We start from the raw sequence: 22,523 nt of genomic DNA on the forward strand, positions 1-22,523 counted from the left end.
ACATTCACCTCTAGAGTCAGCTAATTCAAATTCGTATTTGTGTTTTGGCATTTTTAACAAAACTTAAATCAACTCTGAAAACATAAGTGCCACCAAGTTGGCCAACCAAAGTTATGCAGTAATACTCGTATTTGCGTTAATGTTGCGGCCATAGAGCGCACGCTATTTTGTGGTGCCGCATGTGCGCTTAAGTACCCACAATCACCAGCGTTTGCGCCAAGTAATGGACGGTGTGGCGGAGGAGGCTGCTGCCAATTGGGAGGCAGACGTTTGGGTGGCAATCAAAGCAATTACCTTTAACTCAACCCACCGCAAAAGTTGTGCATCCTAGAAACACACAAATATGAGTTCCAACCCTTCCTTCAACCCACTTCACTCGCCATTCTCGTTCGTTTTCTCCCGCGCACTGCGCAACCTGTAACGATTTCGCTTTGCGGTCGCGTTTTTTGCCTTTCCCATTGCATTTTTTGTCTCTTTCACAAACGATTAAGCGGGCAAGTTCTCGTATTTTGATATTCCATATGGTAAGTGAGCTTTTAATATGCGGCATGTTTTTCGGGAAGGAAGATGACAACTCAATGCAGACAAAAGCCGCTACATCGCAGCCACTACGACGATACAATCCGGCTGTTGCGCTAATTCAAATTCCAGTCAACAATCCGTGAAAGCAACAGCTGCGCTCTGTTGGGCTTATCTATTAGTCCCATTATATTTTTGTGTATTGGGGGTTTTGTCTCTGTTTAGAAATTTCATTAATATAGCAAAGGATATTAACATCAAGGACAATAGAAAGTGCTTAGCTCTATTGAGAAGAGATGCAGACATCTGTTTTACTGTTTTGATTGCGTTGCATTTGTATAGCTTCAATTAGACTGAACTATCAGTGTGTGAATAGGCGAAAATTTAATTGAAAATATTGCAGATGAAATGCTTGTAGTATTTTTTTTGCTTTCCTTCAAACCGCTTAAAAAGTGTTTGATATAAAAACAAACATTTTTTTTTTATATCTAGTTTGTCTTGTTTTCCGTTTTATCAAAAGTAGTTTCTAGAAGGCTTGGAAACCGCCCTCCCTCAAACGACAGCTGTGATTTTTTTTTTGTATAACAAATGACTCACTTCAATACAGACAGACGTCCGCTGGTAGTCGAAAATCATGGTAAAAATATTTTTAGAGGTGTGCTCTTTAACAGACCGTTGTTCGGCTCTGAGCGAATTTGACAGAGTTAGCTGATGGGCTGATGTAATAGGAGATGTGTCTACAGAAAAACTGAGATTGTGTTGGTCATATACGAAAAAATCAGCACAATGTCACTTCATTGCCGCCTGAAAAAGACTAATTGGACGAGTGCCTTAATATGTGCGAAATGATCGTGCAGAACTCGGCTGGCGAATACCCCGTGGCGTGACAGCCAAAGTTCACCTCATTACTTTTTTTTTCACTATAGCTAAATAGCAAACCTGGTAATCTATCATTCTTAGTGGAATTCTACTGGTAAATAAGCACGGTAGAATTTGGTGAGTTCTCAAGCCAAATACAACAATTCAAAAAGGCCAAAATCTCCCAAAGCGAAAACGAATGGGACCTGTATTATGATAAACTAAAAATATATAAGAAAGAAATAAGAAAAGCTAAATGATCTTCATGTAGAACTTTTTGTGGGGAGATCGAGACTACGGTAGAGGCATCTCGACTGAGAAAAATCGTAACCAAGTCTTCTCAACCTATAGGGTATCTTCAGAAGCCAGACTTCAGCTGGACAGAATCTAGCGAAGAATCATTAGACTAATTACTAAATACTCAATTCCCAGGTAATTCAGAGCAACATTACGCCTAAATTACGTTCCCCTAAGGTGGAGGGAAGTCAGGGTGGTTTTCATACCAAAAACTGGTAGGAGCTCGCATACGAAACCTAAAGACTTCAGACCTATTAGCCTTTCCTCATTTCTATTCAAGACGTTACAGCGATTGATAGACGCCTTTATAAGGGAAAACTAGACACCACTTGACTACTCGTGAGATCACAACATGCATACTCTAAAGGTAGATCCACAGAGACAGCATCAAATTCAATAGTTTCAGAGATAGAGAAATCAATAAAGAAAAAAGAGTATTCTTTGGTAGCCTTCCTAAGCATAGAAGGCGATTTCAACAACATCCCACCGGAGGCCATAACAAGCGCGATGACTGATTTGGGTGTCGCCGAGGGCCTTGTGAAATTTACGGAACAGTTGCTACTAAGCAGGTTCGTAATTTCGACGTTGGGACCCTCGACTATACGCAGATCCGTCAAGAGAGGCACCCCTCAGGGCGGTGCCCTTTCCGCTCTGCTGTGAATTCTGGCAATGAATCAATTGTTGAAGAATCTAAGAGAAAGGAGGATACACGTAGTGGCCTACGCAGACGATGTTGCAATATTAATAAGAGGGAAATTCCCAGATACCCTCTGCAACATAATGCAAAATGTTCTATACCCCCATACCCTTGAGGAAAAGACACTGTCAATTGGGGAAGAGGCGAGCTACCTAGGATTAGTCTTAGATAGGAAGCTCTAGTGGAAACAAACGATTAATGATAGCGTAAAAAAATCAGCTACAGCACTCTATACATGCAAAATAATTGTGGGGGAAAAATGGGGCCAAACCCCAAAAATATAATAGTACACTGGCTAAATACAGCAGTGGTACGGCCTATCATGACATACGGTGTCTTTGTCTGGTGGCCACCACTTGAGAAAAGAACAACAGTAAAACGCCTAGGAAGTATTCAAAGGGGTGCTAGACTACGCCCACCGCAGCGATGAATGCCATGCTGCACCTATTACCGATTGAGGCCTACAGCAAACAGCTGGCGGTGAAATCGGCACTTAGGTTAAGAGAATCTTCCAACTTAGCCACTAACAGAAGAGGTCACGCAAGAATTCTAGACGAATACCCCTTCCTTCATCAAACGACAGACTTTTGTAGCTCAGTTGAGTTGCATTTAAACACATCCTTTACCACAACTTTCCCAACGAGAACAAGACAGTCATGAGGGTCATAGAGACATAGAACAGTTACCTTCTACCCAGATGAACTAGCGAGAACCACATAACCGATCCAACCAGACAAAGCGAACATACCCATACCCATACCCATTAGCAACTTGTAAGATGCTTATAGATAAACACACTATTAGTGCTGGCAACAGGCTATGGTCTCAGTTCCCTACCTGTGCAACTAGTAGAATGACGTGACCGGAATGGAACATGTAGAACACTGTCTATGCGGGTGCATGGCTCTGGATAGAAGAAGGTTCAATATTTTAGGAAAAAGCTCCTGAATAACTTGGTATAATTAGTCAACATAAAAATAGCATGCCTTGTTAGACATATCAAACCCACAGGTTGGTTCAATGAGGACAATATAGAGTGAGGAGAGGGAACAGCCCTGGTGGTACCACAATGGGCCTACAGCAGGCCTAGGCCTGTCAACCGACAACCACTATACCTACCTACCTAAGCCAAATACGTCAAAGTGGCCCTACCAAGATGCTTGTTCTCATCTTACTTGCTTAGGTTAGGTTAGTCAAGTTGCTTGTTTAATACAAGACACTCGGTGGCCTGGTTTGGTTACTAAACAAAGAATACTTCGCTTTGGAAGTAGTGAATTGCTTGGAGCGTATGCAAAATAATTGTGTCTGGCCACCCTAGCCAATTTTTTTGTGGCGATATGTTGGTACTCGGTGGCCGCCGTAGCCGAATGGGTTGGAGCGGCGGAATTCACAGAGAGAACATAGGTTCGACTCTCGGTGAAACACCAAAATAAGAAAAAACATTTTTTTAATAGCGGTAGCCCCTCTGCAGGCAATGGCCAACCTCCGAGTGTATTTCTGCCATGAAAAAGCTCCTCATGAAAAATATCTGCCGTTCGGAGTCGGCTTAAAACTGTAGGCCCCTCCATTTGTGGAACAACATAAAGACGCACACCACAAATAGGAGGAGCAGCTCGGCCAAACACCCAAAAAGGATGTACGCGCCACATATATATATATATGAGGAGCTATATATATATATTGATAATTATGGAATTCTCATGTGAAGTGAAGCACTTCTCCGTAAATTTAGTATGAGATCTTTGCAGATCGATGTTACTTAATCTCCTCTTTTAACTTTCCTTCTTCTAATGTCTAAAAACCTTTACTCTACGAATTATGGAAAAGGTTATTATAATATCAATTATTTTGATATGGAAATTTAAAAAAGTGTTTACAATTAAAAAATACAATTTTTGACCTTTTTTCTATTATACTTTTGACCTAAGAAATTTTGATAGCAAAATTATGCACTATGAAATATAATAAATATTTTTTACAATAATTTGGTTAGACAATCTCTTTTTCATAATAAATAACTTTTTAAACTACCTTAGAAAGCTGTAGGTTTTTAGTGACTTGACCACTTATTTTACAGCCAGGGCTGGGCAGTCTACTTTTATCATCGAATTTTCTTAGGTCTGTTTAAGCGAGCTGTGCTCAAGGTTTAGCATTTCATACACCACATGTTTGCTCTCCTCAAGAGGCTTATGAAATGGTAAATTGAAGGCATAAGCGACATGGCTAGTACAGCTCGCTTTACAAGATGATATTCCCCATATCAGCAAGACTTATCCCGAGCGGCAAGGCTGAATAATTTGGTGAGTGCTAACAGACGCAACCAGGTAGTAACTCACACAATCCTCCTATTTTCTTTTCTTTCCCTATAGTGATTTTCGGAATTTTTTTTTAAATAAGACACCCCCCGAAAATAATCCTTAGTTAAAATAATGTGACAAAAGAACTCGTTAAAAAATGCTGTTGATTTTTTAATTATAAGTAATAATATGTTAAGTTTCCCTAATACCCGTATTTCAGAGAAATGTTTGAAACAAAATATTCCGAGAAATTAATTATTGTAATTAATCTTAAAAATACAACATAAGGCAGCAGTCTACAGTGAGCGACAGTACAGATATACAACGTTCATTCATTTCAGTCTTGTAAATCTGATTATTTTCTCATACGTAATTTATTTAAAAATTAAGTGAATAATTTTTAGCCACAGTTAAAATGAGTAAAAAACGAAAGAGCTACTAAGTCGAGTACAAAACGGGAATCGTGGAAGACTCCAAGTGTTTAAAAATTGTAGCTTTCTCTAAAGAGAAGATGCTAGATTTCCTTATGGTTTGTAAATAGCGTGCAGACTACGATTACCTGTGCCAACTGGTGAACCAAGGAAATGAGAAAAAACGTTGAATCAGGTCGGCAGCCATTATTTTTTCAGTTAGAAGATTGCAGCTGGGAATGGGTTGCAGGCAGGAGAGCAATGGCTTTGGTTGTGCGCAGGGTTGATATTCAAGAATTTTCTCTTGAAATAGCAATTGAATTTGATATATCTAAAGAAAGATTTAAAGCCTCGTGGTTGGACAACTTCCTTAAACGATATGAACTTTCTCTAAGGAGATCAAAAAAATTGTTTAAGCTGGAAGACAATGTTGTTGTTAAGCGTGCATGGCATCGATTTTTCGAAATACCAAGTCTCCTACATGATTGCTATAGATTCTCATCCGCGGTATCTCTAGGCCAAGGAGCTCAAACGACAGTTCATCACAAGGCTTCTTCATCAATTTCCGTTCCTTCAGCCGGTTACGATAGTGCACTTGTTATCTGAATTTTTTGTGATTCGCCTAGATGGCAAGAAAGTATCGCCATTTTTAATCACTAAACGTAGAAAAAAACCATATTCAACGTGTTTCAGGAATTTATGTCACAGAAAACGCAAAATTTTGGTGCACCCAAGCAGTTATAAGAAAGTGGGTTGATTTTATGCTGCCACCACTTTTGAGGGGTCAGAATAGAGGTTCACTAGTTTGGGATTCAGCCAGTACCCAGAAGAAGATTGATTAAATAATGATTCCGGCAGGAATGACTGGTTACCTCCAGACACTTGACATTGCACTAAACAAGCCATTCAAGGAAAATTTGCGGATGGAAATCATTGGGTAAAGAATTCATGGGACAAAATAACTGATAGTGATGTTTCCAATGCACTACGAACAGGCTACTTCGACAAGAAGTATTCATTTAACGATAGCTATATCGCCAGGCATGAGAGATTCGGACCAATGATGCTGATGGATTGGATTTGGATTGGGGAAAAAATCAGAATATAATTCAGAATTTTATTTATGACAATATTCCAGAAGAAGATAACATGAAAATAATTGAATAAATTTAAATTTCTACAACGAACTAAATACTAAATAAATAAATACTATTTGTGCTCTCTCCCGAAAAGAGCCCTAGCGCGTATTTTGGACCAAAAAAGAATGTAAGACAGTGTCTTAGTTTCGGAAAAGACGATACCATTCTCACAATTAATCAAGGCACATTTTTCGGTTAGGAAAATAGAGATTCTGATGGTATTTTCTGAATAGGCGCATGTTTTTGACGCTGTTAAGAGTACCGCACCCCTCAAAAGCTGGGTGGAGTTCAACAAATCAATTGCGGTCATATGAAGAGGCGAGAACCCTCACATTTTTCAACTAGTCCTAGAAATAGAACTGCATAGTAAAGCATTCTTTGGCTGTCAACAGCAAATTTTCAATTTAGTGTCTCCACTTGGTATTGTTTCCAATTTCACCTTGCCCTGAAAACACAAATTAACTTTCCCCTACGTTTAGGTACATCACAACAAAGCGATTATTTGATTGCATTTTAAAACCTGCAACTGCATAGAAAGCAATTCATTTAAACTAAGTAGAGCTCATGCAAAGCATGCCATTAATTATTTGCATAACAAAACAATCAGACAAATGAGGCTAATTTGCAATTTTGTTTGAGTCGAAAGTGCATGCACCTGTCGCACGGCAATGAATTGGTTGCATAATTTAAGGGGCAATTGCCGGGTAATATTTATAATGACGCTGACATTGCATGTCGCCGGCAACCAGAATAGCCCCGCTAAATGCCAAAGAATAACAAAGGATTTGCAGTCAACACAAAAAAAAAACAGCAAAAAACTCTTTTATGGATAGTGGAAAGTAAAATAGAAATTAAAAGAAATTAGAGGAAAAGCAGAAATGCAATTGTAAATGCACAAAAACTGCACTTAAAATTAATTGAACTTGAAATGTCGACAGAGAAAGTAGGTGCAGCAAAAACTAAAGAGAATCACCCAAAACAGCTAAGGAATTTATTTCACAGCAAATTTTCTTAGTTAAGTCAACAGTTTTTCTCAGCACTTTCTTCGCCCTCAGAGAGCAAAAAAAAAGTTATGTACATAAAAAGAGCATAACTTGACATTCGTTGTCGTTGCCAATGCCGGTAGTCATTAGTGCAATATGTTGCTGACCGCTGGACAGTTGTGCAAGAAAAAAAGTTATAAAACAGTAAAATTGCATCAACTACTGATGTTGCATATTCTGTTAAAAAAAATACCAGTTGAAGACAGAGAGAGAATAAAAAAGGAGATATTTATGAGGTCTGATCTTTCCAACTCAGAGGAGGCCTTCCTTTTCCTCTGCTACCACCAGTCAAATACTTTCAGAGCCGGAGCATTGATATCCATTCGGAAGACACGCGGAGCCACCGGAGATGCTGGGTCTTTGTTCGCTTCTCTACATCTACAATATATCGGCATAAAGCTCATACAGGTTATTGTTCCATAGCCTGCGATGCTCGCTGTGAAAATCTTTCTCTTAAATACTCCAAGCCACGCTTCATCGGATGTTGCCACCGTCCACGCTTCTGTGCCATACGTTAGGACGGGCATGATGCGAGCCGTATAAAGTGTTAGTTTTGTTCGTCGAGAGAGGACTTTACTACTGAATTGTTTACTCAGTCCAGAGTAGCACTTGTTGGCAAGAGAAATTCCTCCTTGGAGTTCAAGGCTGATTGTTATCGGTGTTAATGCTGGTTCCTAGAAACACGAAATCTTTTAAAACCTTGAAATCATTACTCTCAAAAGTGACATTGGTGCCAATACGCGAGTGCGCCGACTGTTTGTTTGATGACAGGCGAAACCCACTTGCTTTTCTTCCTTATCCAGTTTGGAAAAGTCAGAACTAGCAGCGCGGTTGTTAAGGCCGATAATGTCAATATCATCGACATACGCCAGCAATTGTACGCTCTTTTAAAATATTGTGCCTGAGCGATTAAGTTCTGCGGCTCGTACGATGCTCTCCAACATCAGGTTAAATGAGTTACACGACAGCGAGTCACCCTGTCTGAAACCTAGTTGGTATCAAACGGCTCGGAGAGGTCCTTCCCAATTCTGACGGCGCTGCTGGTGTTGAGCAACGTCATCTTGCAAAGCCGTATTAGCCTTTTCGTACCGTCGAATGTAGCTTTGAAATCGACGAAAAGATGGTGTGTGTCGATTCTCCTTTCATGGGTATTTTCCATGATTTGGCATATTGTGAATATTTGGTCGATGGTAGACTTTCCAGGTCTGAAGCCACACTGATAAGGTTCAATCAGTTGGTTGATGGTGGGCTTCAACCTTTCACACAATATGCTCGCTAGAACCTTGTAGGCGCTATTTAGAAGACTAATCCCGCGATAATTAGCACAGATTGTAGGATCGCCCTTCTTATGGATTGGGCAGAGCACACTTAAATTCCAATCGGCAGGCATGCTTTCATCCGACCATATTTTGCATAGGAGCTGATGCATGCACCTTACCAGCTCCTCGCCGCCATGTTTGAAAAGCTAAGCTGGCAGTCCGTCGGCCCCCGCGGCTTTGTTGTTCTTTAGCAGCGTTATCGCTATTCTCACCTCGGGTCGGGTAGTGGAATAACAGTTTCGTCATCAACGATTGGGTTATCGGGATCTTCGTATTCTGTGTGACATCCGCAGCTGTCACTATTTAACAAGCACGCGAAGTGTTCCCTCCATAATTTCAGCACGCTACGGATGTCAGTTACCAGAGCGCCGTCTTTGTTCCTACTGGAAAACGCTCCGGTCTGGATGCTTTCTCTAAGCCACCACTATTTAATCAATAGAAACAGGAGGCTTAAAGAAGTGAAGTATTTTTCGGTAGTGCGTCTAAAATTTTGTTTTTATTATTGGATTATTCAATAACCAAACGAATGTGCATTATTTCGAAAGGGGCCTATTTGAGAAGCGATGCAGTAAATTTTAATGAATAATAAATATTTTCTGTTTTATTGGTCAATTCGCGGCACTTTTTCGACAGTATCTAGTTTTCGCTTGTTTGTAGTTTTTGTAGTGCATTTCCGTTTAGGAAAATGTAAACTTAAAGTGAACTTCTTGCAACGGCACCAACAACTCAAATAACTCAAACAAACAACCGAACAGCTAACAAGTTGACACAGTGTTTGTTTGACCAGCAGAGATTGCCAGGCACAGCGACCGCAACAACATCAACAACAGGCAGGTCAGTGAAAGCCAGCGAAGAAAACTTTATGCTGACAAGGATTGTGGAAGATTGCGGAGGATTGCATATATGTACCTATGTATGTAGCGGCAATGGTGGGCGCCACCGAAGACGTACAATCACCCGAAAACAGGAAGCAATGTTGGTCACAATTTCAACTTTTGCTTTGAGCATAAAAAGTGTATTCCACGCTCGTAAAAAAAATTTCAAATAAATCAGTAAAATCTAAAGTAGAGAAACCATACTCGTAGATAAATAACCAAGTTCTTAGTTGTAGAGCAGGACGATGCCACCGCATAAAGTGAAATTTGAAAAATAAAACCGTAAGTAGCGAGGGAAACAAACCAACAATTGGACAGGATGTTGTTGAGGAAGTTGTTATTTCTCTTATAAAAGCGTTGTGAAGTCAGCATTATTGTATTTGTTGTATTTTTTTTTCTTTTTTTTAGTGCAAAAGTAATTCAGTGCGGAAAATGTACTTGTTTAAGCGGGAAACTGAAGTTGCTGCTGGCTCTACGGGCATTATTTTGTGGTAAGCATGAATTAAAATTGAGTTTTAGGATTTCGCTTGTAAGAACTAAAGTAAATGGTGTAGACTAATGTTTGTAGGCTAAATATTTGTGCTAATGGAGTTCCCAGAAAAATTAAAAGAAAATATTTGCATTACATAATTGAACTATAGCGCAGACACCTACTGGCAAGTTTGGATAACTTATTTGTTTTTTATTAATTTTATTAATTTTTTTTTAATGAAAATATAGCACATTCTCCTACAAAAACCATGTAAACCCAAGTTTCAAGTTTCGTGCCAATCAACAAACAAAATTCAACTAATTTTCATCAAAAACTCAAACTTTTTCATCAGACTCTTTAATACGTATGTAGAGTACGCAGTTTTATAGCCCATGGAATGATTTTAAAACAAAACCCGAGTTTTAAGTGCCTTAAAATTGCGTTGATGTCCTTACACTTTTTTGCAGACGGTGGTGGGTGCCTTCCCCCACGTAAAAAAAAAAAAAAAAAAAAACAAAAATTGGCCGAGAATAAAGGGGAAAACAGAAAATTAGTAATGGATTTCAAACCAGCGATTGTTCGTGAGCTCGAGTACCTTAAAATAAATAAAGTTTTTCTTTATTGCACCATTACTGGTGACAATGATATAGGTAGCATCGAGAAACGTCATGGAAGTGGTCATCAGAAGACTGCAACGACTTGAGCGAAATCCTCGACGGAGGGCCAATCAAATAGCGAAAGAACTGAAAATATCTGATCTTAGCATCCGCCGCATACTGAAAAATGATCTCAAAGTCAAGCCTTACAAGATCCTACAGGCGCTTGATCTCACACCAAAGCACCAACAAGTCAAACTTGAGGGAGCGAACGAGTTGCTTCGCTTGGAACTTGGAACTTTTGAAATTGAGCAATTCGTAAACATCCAAAATGATAGGGTTTGTTTGACCGACCCTTGATACAAGAATTTGAGTCATTGATTGGCCACCAGGTAATGGTTTGGGCCGCTGCAACCACAGATGGACTCTCTCTCCAATCGTTTTCATCGCCCCTGGCGTCATGGTAAATGGAAATATTGTCGGTAAAGTATTCTGGAGGTTGTTTTGAAGACAAACATTTCGATAGCAGACCATGGGCGTTTCAACAGGACTCGGCACCGTCTCACAAAGCTCGAGTGAATCAAGAATGGCTAATAAACAACGTTCCGAACTTCATAACGTCCACAGAATGGCTCTCAAATTCACCAGACGCGAATCCGAAGGATTATTCTCTTTGGACCATTTTGGAGGGCAAGGTCCAAACTAAAAGATTCATTAATCCTAAGGTGCTTAAAAACACCATTGTCCGCGGGTGAACCAAAATACCTGCAAGTCACATTCGAGCAGCTTACGATTCGTTCCTGGGCCGTCTCAAGGTCATAGTCAAGGTGGCTATATCGAGCAAAAATAAATTGATTCTTAATTTTCTATTATTGTTACACTTTTTTACTTTAAGTTGAATAAAAGTAATTTTCCAAACTAAATTTATGACCTTTTTAACTGGTTAAAATTCGAGTGCTGGACCCTGTATAAAAAATATAAATATTAATTGAAGGATCTTTTAAAACTTGAACTGGAATAGGTACGAAATACAAATAGGTGCGATACAAAAATAACTTAGTGATTTCATTAAAAACACTGTTTAAATTATCGAAGCTTAATCAATAGCCCCTGTGTCCACCAGGATTGTCAATGGATTTGTGCACTCGGTTTGGTATAGAATTGATAAATCTATGGCAGCTCTCTGCGAGAGTGGAATATCATAGTTCTTTGATTTTTTGCTATAAATACTTCTTAGTTTTGCATGTTTCCTTCCCGATGCACTTCTTTAAATCTTCTCAAAAGTTTTCAAGGGGTGTAAGCACGGCCAATCCGTAACTTTAACATTATTTTGTGAAACCTGTTCACGAACTAAAATTCAGGAGTGCTTTGGGTCATTATCTTGCATAAAAGATACCGAAGTGGCAAATTCCTCTCAGGAAAGTGTACCATCACTTCTTGAGGCATGTTCTTGTAAATAAATTTATCTATTTTATTGTTTTTGAGGTGAATAGGCCTTACTCCATACCAAAACCTTACTCCCATTCTGGTCGCTTTTCTTTGAGAGCTCGATTCAAACGCATTAACTGCAGACGGTAACGATCGCCAGTGATGGTTTCAGATGGTTCAAAGGAGTTCATAATAGACGACAACCTTCTCATCCCACCAGATGCACAACATAACCTTTGAAGATTGAATTTTTTTTCGCTGTCATTGGACCTGATTCACGTGGCAGGCTGCAATATTTTCGACGTTTAGGGTTATCATAATAGATCCCCTTTTCATCGCCAGTGAAGATGTGATGTATATAACCTTTTCTTTTCTGCCGTTCAAGGAGCATTTCACACATCAACAAACGTCTATCGATATTTCTCTCCTTCAATTCATGTGACACCCAGTTACCTGCTTTCTGGGCCATTCCCATCGCGTGCAAACATTTACCGACGGTTGATCTGTCCACATCCAACTCTTTAGGCATATCATCAAGGGCTCGACATGCGTCTTCTCCCCATAATTGTTGTAGTTGAGTTTCTTCGAATTTTGTTTCTTGTGTCTCTTCGCGATCTTTATCACTCACGTCGAAATTGCCACTTTGGAGGCATTGAAACCACTCTCTATAAGTTGTATTTGTTGGAGCGTGATTACCGTAAATATGGATCCATATACGATACGTTTCAGCTGCACTTTTCTTTAAAAGGTAACAATGAAGCATGGCTTCAACTTCCCGCAAATGCTGTGCTTTCGGGACGAACGTAGATATTTTTGTCATCAGATAAAAAAGGATCTTTACGCTTCAAACGAATGCCAACAACTGCGATCCAGACCTCACATATACACCTTGAAATCAGCGATACCTCTTTTATGAGAGTGGAAACTTATTCCCATATCCAACACAATCGACGCTGTGCAATAGTCTTTGATCATTTAAAAGGATCCCTCTTGGCAAGAGTCACAATTAAATTATCAGTATCTATTGCACGTCGTTCGTGGATTTTTTGGCCTTAAGGGAATTTACAACAAAATTTTTGGAACGTCCAAGTGACTCAGCTATAAATTTCTACGATTTTTTTGTTTTCAAAGATTCTCAACAAACCTCCGCTCCTCAACTGTGCAACGCTCCACACAACTCATTTTTGAAAGAAATGCATTACATTTTTTTTACTTTTCTTGGTGCTTGCTGGTTAAAAATTTTAAGTCCTTTGAAACTAAAAAAATCCATAAACAATTTGTGTTTTATTTCTATTATAATTAAAGGTTTGATAGATTGTCCTTTTCTGTAAAAAAAAACAATAATTTCCCCATTCCTCAGCGAAACTTCGATCACATGGCTTGGAAATCTGTTACAAATAACGATCCCTGTGAAGGGGGGAAAACCTGGTTTTTAGTGACGAACTGAAGTGCAATCTGGATGGGCTGGATGGACACAATTACTATTTCCATGACTTAAGAAAGGAGGAAAGGTACTTGAATCGACAGGTGGTGTTATGGGATGGGGAGCAGTAGCGTAATATGGCGTGTTCGAATTGAAATTGTAAAGGGTGGTTAAATTTCAAGGGCCGATGTTGAATGTGAACCACACCTAAACGTCAAGCTTTGTTTTGCATTTCATTTGACATTTTTCAACCTCAGACTAACTCAATTTGAACTATGGAAAGATACATAATCGAGCAATGCGTTAAAGTTATTCAGGCTTATTATGAAAACGGTCGTTCAAATCAAAATGCATATCGAGCGCTTCGTGAAGAAAATCATCTTCAGTGATGAGGCACATTTTCACCTCTATGGATTCGTCAATAAGCAGAATTGCCGCATTTTGGGCGAATGATAATCCAAGAGCGATTGCCGAAAAACCAATGCACCCACAAAGAGTGACTGTTTGGTGCGGTTTATGGGCCGGCGGCATCATTGGGCCGTATTTTTTTCCAAAATGAGACCGGTCAGTCAGTTATTGTGAATAGTGTTCGCTATCGTGAGATGATAACGAACTTTTTATGGTCCGAATTGGAAGATATGGATGTGGACGATATGTGGTTTCAACAGGACGGTGCCACTTGCGACACAGCTAACGAAACAATGGCTCTTTTGCGCAAAAAATTTGATGGCCGAATAATCTCACGACGCGGCGATGTCAATTGGCCGCCAAGATAATGTGATTTGACACCGTTGGACTTCTTTCTTTGGAGTTATTTGAAAGAAAAGGTGCACGTCGATAAGCCAGCAACAATTCAAGAGCTAAAGGATGAGATAATTCGGCACATTAAAGGTTCTATGCCAATTATGCCTCAGCGTCATCGAAAATTTTAACTATCGGATGGGGGTGTGCCGCCGAGGCCATTTGGTCTATATTTTATTCCATGGGTAATTGATTTATACCAATATTATCATAATAAGGATAAATGATAATAGGTTCCCAAAAAAATTGAATTTTATTTAAAATCAAGACCGGCCCTTGAAACTTAACCACAGAAAAGCGCTCTAAAGCACTGTTGGAATCGTCTTCTCTCGAGTTTCTTGAAGCATTTGGGCCTATTAGTTGGATCGCGTCCCAAAACGTTGAAACCTTAACATGGCCATTCCTCAGACATGAGCATTATTGAAAATCTATGGGGGTGCTTGCACGTAAGGCTTATGAGAAATTTCCCACTTCTTAAAGTAATTCTTATCAAATAATTTGGCTTGCAGCGTAAATTGCGAATTTTTATTAAATTTTGTGCCTCAAAAAGCATACCAAGTCGATTCTATTTACCTATCGCGATTTTCGTCAACCCTTTTAGAAAAAATACAAACACATAACATTTACAATTTTACCAGCATCACACATTAGAATCACGATTATAATATGCAAATAAAGAAATTCACAAAAAAACCAAAGCAACAACAAAAAAGCAAGCACTCAAATCCTGTGCGCGTCCGTTCATTCGTTGAGCGGAAAATGAATGAAAAACCACAACTAAAAAGCCTTTTACGTAGCAAATTTTCACCAGCAACCACACAGAAACTCCGCCGCACATTCCCATCTACCCACATGCGCGCGCTAGAAAAAATATATGCACGAACACATATGCATGCCACATCCGGTGTAAAATATGCAGCAGCGCATGGAAGAGTGGCCGCTCTTTGATCCTGTCCATGGCGAAGGTTGTAAAAGTTGGCAGCACAGCGCGTTAAGCTGGTGAGTTGTGGTGCGCACGAGCATGTCAAAATGACAGCGGTAAAAGTAGTGGTCACTTTGAAAATTTGTACCATTTTAACCGAATAGCATCGCTGACAGGATTGGCCAACGCTTTTCATATGAAGTGGCAGCCACTTTTGGTTCAAACATTTTAGCTTCTGCAAAAGCAAAAAAAAAAAAAAAAATGAATAAATAAATTAATAAAAAAAAGCGCAAAAAGCAGTATGACGCTGAAAGAGTTTTTATTGCGAATTTCAGCTATTTCAGTATAAACCTTTTCCAACTAACTCCACAAATTTAGCATTTCAAAAGCGTTCCATACCTCATATTTTTGAACTTTTCGTATTTTCGTATTTTTCGTATTTTTTTGTTGCTGTTTTAGCACTTTGCACAACTAAAATAGTGTCAGTGGAGGTGACAGCTTATTTTAAGGTGCATACGCGTAACCACACACACACACACATGCATATTCAGGTGTGTATGCCATACCCCCTCAATCAGCGTCGCCTTCCTTTTGTGCTTTCCTTTGTCTGAAGGTGTGAAATATTTTCACATAATTTGACATTTTAATTTTCGTACAGCTTAACTTTTTTGGTGGTTCTCATGTGTATGTATGTGTGAGTGTGTGTGCCTTATGCACGTTGCTCATTACGCCATCCGCCTCCTCCAACTGCTGTTGCTGCTGTTGAATGAATGTTTCGCTCTCAAAGATTTCTTTCAAGTACACGAATGTATTTTCTATGCGCGTTTATTGAAAGTAGCAGGTGGTAAATTGTTTAGCATTCATCGCACTTTTCCCGAAGCACGCAAAAAATCTTAATTATGCAAACTGACATGTTGGAAATTTGAAAGAAATTTGCGGTTCTTCGGTGGTTGGAGAAATTTATGCTCTGATGTGGGAGTTATGTGGCATACTTCATTCGAGGAAAAGGAAGGTGGAGGTGCGGTGATATATTGAGAAACAAATTGATGGCTTTCGAAATATTTAATAAACGTAGACTGCTATATAAAGGGTATTTCAAAAGACGCGACTATTTAGATGTTGTTTTAACATAAAATGTAAAAAATTAGATTATTTTAAGTTTATTTATTATATGGAAAATCGCATGATTTAAATGTAGGAATCGGTAAAAAGACTAGAAGTGGTCAAGTTTACTAATAAACATTTATCGACAATGCAACTCTGTTGTCAATAGTAATATATCGATGAAAAAGAAAGAACTAACACGAGTTTGATCTTCCTCTTTGAGTTTGGTAAACGTTTGGTTGTCGCTAAAATTGAATCCAATTATATTGAGTTAATCATTTGTATTTTCATAGTTATAAGTTTTCAAACATATTCATTAATAAACATTTCACATAAAGAAACATTAATTCAAGTGCATTATCGCTTCGTTATAATGAATTCTATCGTCTTAAAATAATAACCCCACAAATTTGGTGTCAGAAGTGGGATAGACGATGAAATCGTGAAAAACTTAAAAAAAAATGAATATTGAAAACTAAAACATACAAGACCGTCGAACAAAAATTGCCGAGGATATTGCAAGATATATTTGTGAAGCATTTCTTATAAATCGTTAAACTTTTAAGAAATTGCGAAATTTTATGCAATTGTGGCAGTGGCAACGAAGCAAACTGGGAGAGAGAGAGAGACAACTAGTCGTGTTGGCATTTGGCTGGGAAGCACGAACAAAAGGAGAAACTGCAAATTTTGCGTGGCAAATGCTGATATCGCAGTATCTTACAAATTTGCAAATTTTACGTGGCAGAGGCTGGAAACGAAAATTTGTAAGCAAAATCATCGGAGGACGTCTCAACTTGGTGCGACACTTAGAGGAAAGCAGATCGGTGACGTCAGCAGCGAATGCAGAGCGTGTGCAAAGAGAAGAAAAATAAGAGGAAGAAATTGGAGTGGTAACACCAAAACACGTGTAAGGTGTAGAAAAAAAAATCGTATTGAAATTTTATCCGAAGATATTTTAAAGTTTAAATATTGATTTGATAATACTGTTAAAACTAAATGAAATACTTGAAAATTAACGTAACGTAAATATCAACTTGATGGTTTCGAATTAGCATCGGCAAATGTTAACATTACATATAAATTGAGAGTCTAGTTGGAAAAGTTAACATAACCTTAACAGTTGTGGAATTGAATTTGAATTCCTATTTGAAGTACATACATTTTATAAAAAATTCCAACTAAACATTTAACAAAACTATCATAGCAAAAACCTTTAAGTTAAGCATTTATAAAACTGTTTATAAAAATAATTTAATATTTCAGTACATGTAAAGCACAAGCACAAACGAGCACAAAATGAACAGAGACGAAATATTGGCGTGTACAGTTAACGAGTTAAAAGAGAAGTTGTCGGCATTAAATTTATCAACAACCGGTAGAAAACAATCATTGCAAGACCGATTATTAGAGCATTATGAGTTGCAAGTCGATGATGAAATCCTTGATAGTTCAGTAGAGGCTGTAGGAGCAGTACGATCAACTTTTACTTTACGTGATATTGAGGATTCGCTTTCACAGTTTAATGGATCAGGTCAGCCATCTGTTGAACAATGGATTGAGGAACTTGAAGATAGCGCTTCCGCTGTGCAGTGGAGTGGTCTTCAAAAATTCATATGTTCAAAACAACTGTTGAAGGGTGCAGCAAAAATATATGTCCGTAGTCAAAGTGGCATTTGCGATTGGATGTCATTAAAGTCAGCGTTACTTTCAGAGTTTGGTACAGAAGTTTCTGCAATAGAAGTACATCGTATGTTGAGAAATAGGCGTAAACGACATAATGAGGACTATCGCGAGTATCTGTATAGCTTAATGGAAATTGGAAAGCCCGTTAGATTGGATGAGACAAGTTTGATTGAATATTTCATAGAAGGCATACCAGATTCGAGAAGCAACAAGAGTAATTTGTATCAGGCCAAGACAGTTCAGCAGTTAAAAGAACAGATTAAAGTGTATGAGAAAATCCGAAATAGTCGCCCTCAAGCATCTTCTTCAGAAAAGTCTCAAGGTGAAAATAAGGGAAAAATAGGTGACAACAACAAGGGACAGCCTAAAAAGTGTTTTAAGTGCGGTGATCCGTCCCATTTGGCAAACGCTTGTAAAAAACCTGCAAAATGCTTCAAGTGTGATCAGCCAGGGCACAAAGCAGCAGATTGTTCAGGACCACGAGTTGTAGTCAAGCAAGAAATCAACAATGCAAGCACTCTTTCAAACAATAGTAGTGGAAAATGTATTTCCAAAGATATTACCTGCAAGAATGTACTTTTCTCAGCGTTGATAGATACAGGATGTGACCTTTGTTTGATTCGAGATGATATTGTTGAAAAATTGGGAAATGTCGAATTACAAAATGAACAACATTGTCTAATAGGTATTTGCAACAGTCAATTAAAAACACTAGGAAGCTTTGTTACAGAAGTTGAGGTTGATGGTAAGCTTTTGGAAATTACCTTTCATGTCACAAGCAAGAATGATATTAAATACTCAGCAGTCATCGGAAATAGTGTGTTGGACGTTGTAGACTTAGTTGTTTCCAAAAATTCAGTACAATTTCGCCACAAAAGAACCGACGAGTTAGAGAAAATAAGTACACTAGAGTTGTCAGATAAAGTTGCAGAACAAGACTTCGAACTATTTCAAGAGTATAAAGACTTATGCTTATTTGCTGCAACGCAAGATGCTGAGATTGATTTATCTCATCTTGATAAACCTTTAGTCGAGACAATCAAAACCCTCATTAGTACATATTTACCAGAAAACAAAAAGAAAAGCCCTGTTGAAATGAAAATATTGCTCAGTGATGAGTTTCCCGTGTTTGAACGTCCAAGACGTATGTCATACTCTGACAAGTGTATCGTTGACACTCAAGTTCAAAAATGGCTAGACGATAAAATAATTCAACCCAGCTCATCGGAGTATGCTTCTCCCATTGTTCTCGTTCCCAAAAAGGATGGTAATAAAAGACTATGTTGTGACTACAGACGCTTGAATGCTAAAATTGTAAGGGATAACTTTCCAATGCCATTGCTAGATGACGTAGTTGAAAGATTGCAGGGTCATAGGGTATTCACAACGCTTGATCTTGCGAATGGATTCTTTCATGTTCCAGTCGAGCCGAGTTCAAGGAAATATACAGCTTTTGTGACTCATAGTGGTCAATTTGAGTTTCTTTTCGTTCCTTTCGGCATATCGAATTCACCAGCTGTGTTTTCACGCTATGTTCACGCAGTTCTAATAGATTTGGTACAAGATGGAACAGTAGTTACTTATATGGATGACCTCATTATTCCCTCTAAGGATACGGATGAAGGCATTCAAAAATTGAGACGTGTTTTAGCTAGAGCCGCAGAGTTTGGTTTGCAAATTAAGTGGAGCAAGTGTCAGTTTCTAATGGAAAAAGTTGATTTTTTGGGATATATAATTGAAAATGGCACAATAAAACCATCCAAGGCAAAAACATTAGCCGTTCAAAATTTTCCCATACCAAACGATAGAAAAAGCTTACAGCGATTCCTTGGCTTGACTTCATATTTTAGAAGGTTTATAGAATCGTATGCTTTAGTAGCTAAACCCTTGTCAGATCTACTTCGTAAAGATGCAAAATTTCAATTTGTCGAACACCAACTGGTTGCGTTTAGTCAGTTAAAGTCAGCATTAGTAAGCGCTCCAGTACTGAGCTTATACAATCCAAAAGCAGAAACCGAGGTACACACAGATGCTTCTATGCATGGCTATGGTGGTGTACTTCTGCAAAAGAATGCTGATGATCAACTTTATCATCCAATTCAATACCTTAGTCGCAAAACCAAACCAGCAGAAGAAAAATACCATTCTTATGAGCTTGAGGTGTTGGCAATTGTCGAGGCGTTGAAGAAATGGCGAGTCTATCTCCTTGGTATTAAATTCAAAATAATCACAGATTGTAATGCTTTCGCAATGACAATGAAAAAGCGAGGTGATATTCCTCTAAGAGTTTCGCGTTGGGCACTATTTTTACAAGATTTTAATTTTGAAATCGAACATAGAAGTGGAAGCAAAATGAGACATGTTGATGCTCTGAGTCGTGTATCTTGTCTTATGCTAGAAGATTCAATGCATCATAGACTTAAGCAGGCACAAACAATGGATGATTGGGTCCGAGCAGTGATGACAGTCTTAGATAGCAGCACGTACGAAGATTTCTATATTAAGCATGGTGTTTTATATAAAGATCCCATTAAGGAACTTATAGTTGTACCATCGCTTATGGAAGAGGAAATTATTCGATTAGCTCATAAGCAAGGGCATTTCTCAGCAAAACGGACTCAAGAAGCAGTAGAAAAAAAATTCTTTATTCCACAACTATCAACGAAAGTGCCTAAAATTGTCAAGAGTTGCGTTGAATGCATTGTCTCGGATAGTAAAGCAGGAAAGAAGGAGGGATTTCTAACACCGATCAACAAAGAAGATAAGCCGTTAGGTACTTATCATATAGATCATGTTGGCCCAATAGAGCAAATTAGCAAAAATTACAACTATATTTTAGTAGTAGTGGATGCTTTCTCGAAATTCGTTTGGCTTTATCCAACCAAGAATACAGCGGCAGATGCAGTTGTAGATCGTCTTAAGAGGCAGGCAGGAGTGTTTGGTAATCCGAAGCGCATAATCTCAGATAGAGGAGCAGCATTCGTTTCGAACCAATTTAAGGAATATTGTCAAGGGCAGGGTATACAACACTTGATGATAGCTACTGGAATCCCTCGCGGTAACGGACAAGTAGAACGCATCCATAAAATCGTTATACCAATGTTGACCAAATTATGTCACGAAAATCCTTGTAATTGGTATAAGCACGTTGATTCCGTACAACAGACAATAAACAACACGTCGCCTAGAAGTACTAAAATATCTCCGTTTAGATTGCTTACAGGTTTTGAAATGAGATTAAACAAAATACCGGACTTACAAGAATTTTTAGATGAACAAATAATTAGTGAAATAAATCAAGAGAGGGAAGAAGTTCGAAAAGAAGCACTGGAAAATATTGCAAAGATACAACAGGAAAATCGTAGGACATTTAATAAAAATCGCAAGAAAGAATTAAAGTACATTTTAAATGAGCTAGTAGCTATTAAACGTACTCAATATGGTACCGGACTAAAGATAAAACCTAAATATTTTGGTCCTTATAAAATTACAAAGATTAGGGCACACGGTAGATACGATGTGGAAAAAGTTGGAGAACATGAAGGCCCGGGTAAAACCACAACTGTGGCGGAATTTATGAAGAAGTGGGTTGATTTGGAAAATGGTTCATTCGAGTCGAACGAAGCGTCAGGATGGCCGAATGTAGGAATCGGTAAAAAGACTAGAAGTGGTCAAGTTTACTAATAAACATTTATCGACAATGCAACTCTGTTTTCAATAGTAGGGTAGAAGGGGGAGGCTTCGACAGGTTAAGAAACAATACTGTTTTTAGAGAAACTGGAGTACGAAGCAGTTATTTTTTTCATAATTATTGATTTTATGCATGTTTGTGCCACTCTCAATTTGTCGTTACTTTTCTTATTTAATTTTTTTTCAACCTTTTAATCAAAAAACTATCACGGGAATATTTGACGAAACCTCCCACTTTCAGGGAGGCTTCGTCAGCCTTATGGGAGCCTTCGACAGGCTTCGACACTTATAAAACATATAAGTAAAATATGAATTTTAAGTAGAATTTTTGGAAAATATATTCCGTATAATAAAAATTTCAAACGAGTTTGCATATTATGGGTTTTATATTTCAATTCAAAAATACATCTTATCCATTAGCACTAATTACTTATAACATTTAATTCAATGCAATTCACTCATTTCAATTCATAAAGACATTTTATCCATTAAAATTACTTATAACATTACATACTTTAACGCACATCTAAATTCGAAAAGTCGCAGTCAAAAATAAATTTGCTGTGCGCCCGTGAAGTTCCTGGGGGATGTTCAGGTGTTGGCAAAGTACGCAATATGTCCTGCTTTGAAACCAAGCTTTTGTCTTCAATAAGGGAGTCATAAAATAGTTGTGTTTCGAGTTGCCGTCTAAGAAATTTGACTATGCACGTAGTAATTCCCACTTCTACGAGTACACCAATGTAAAAGAAATCGGCTTTGTCTATGAATTTAACCAGTACAAATTTGTTTTCCTCAATTTGCATTTCGTTCTCCACACATAGTTGCGCCTTCATAGGATCTTTGCCCTCAATATGAATTTCTTTAGCAACCTCCAATGCCGTTTCCTCGTTGCTGAGATCCTCACCAAAGTCAAATGAGTATCAGCCAAGCTATAGGAAGTGTTTTCACTA

The sequence above is a fragment of the Anastrepha obliqua genome, chromosome 4, assembly GCF_027943255.1.
Source record: "Anastrepha obliqua isolate idAnaObli1 chromosome 4, idAnaObli1_1.0, whole genome shotgun sequence".
NCBI classification, from domain to species: domain Eukaryota; kingdom Metazoa; phylum Arthropoda; class Insecta; order Diptera; family Tephritidae; genus Anastrepha; species Anastrepha obliqua.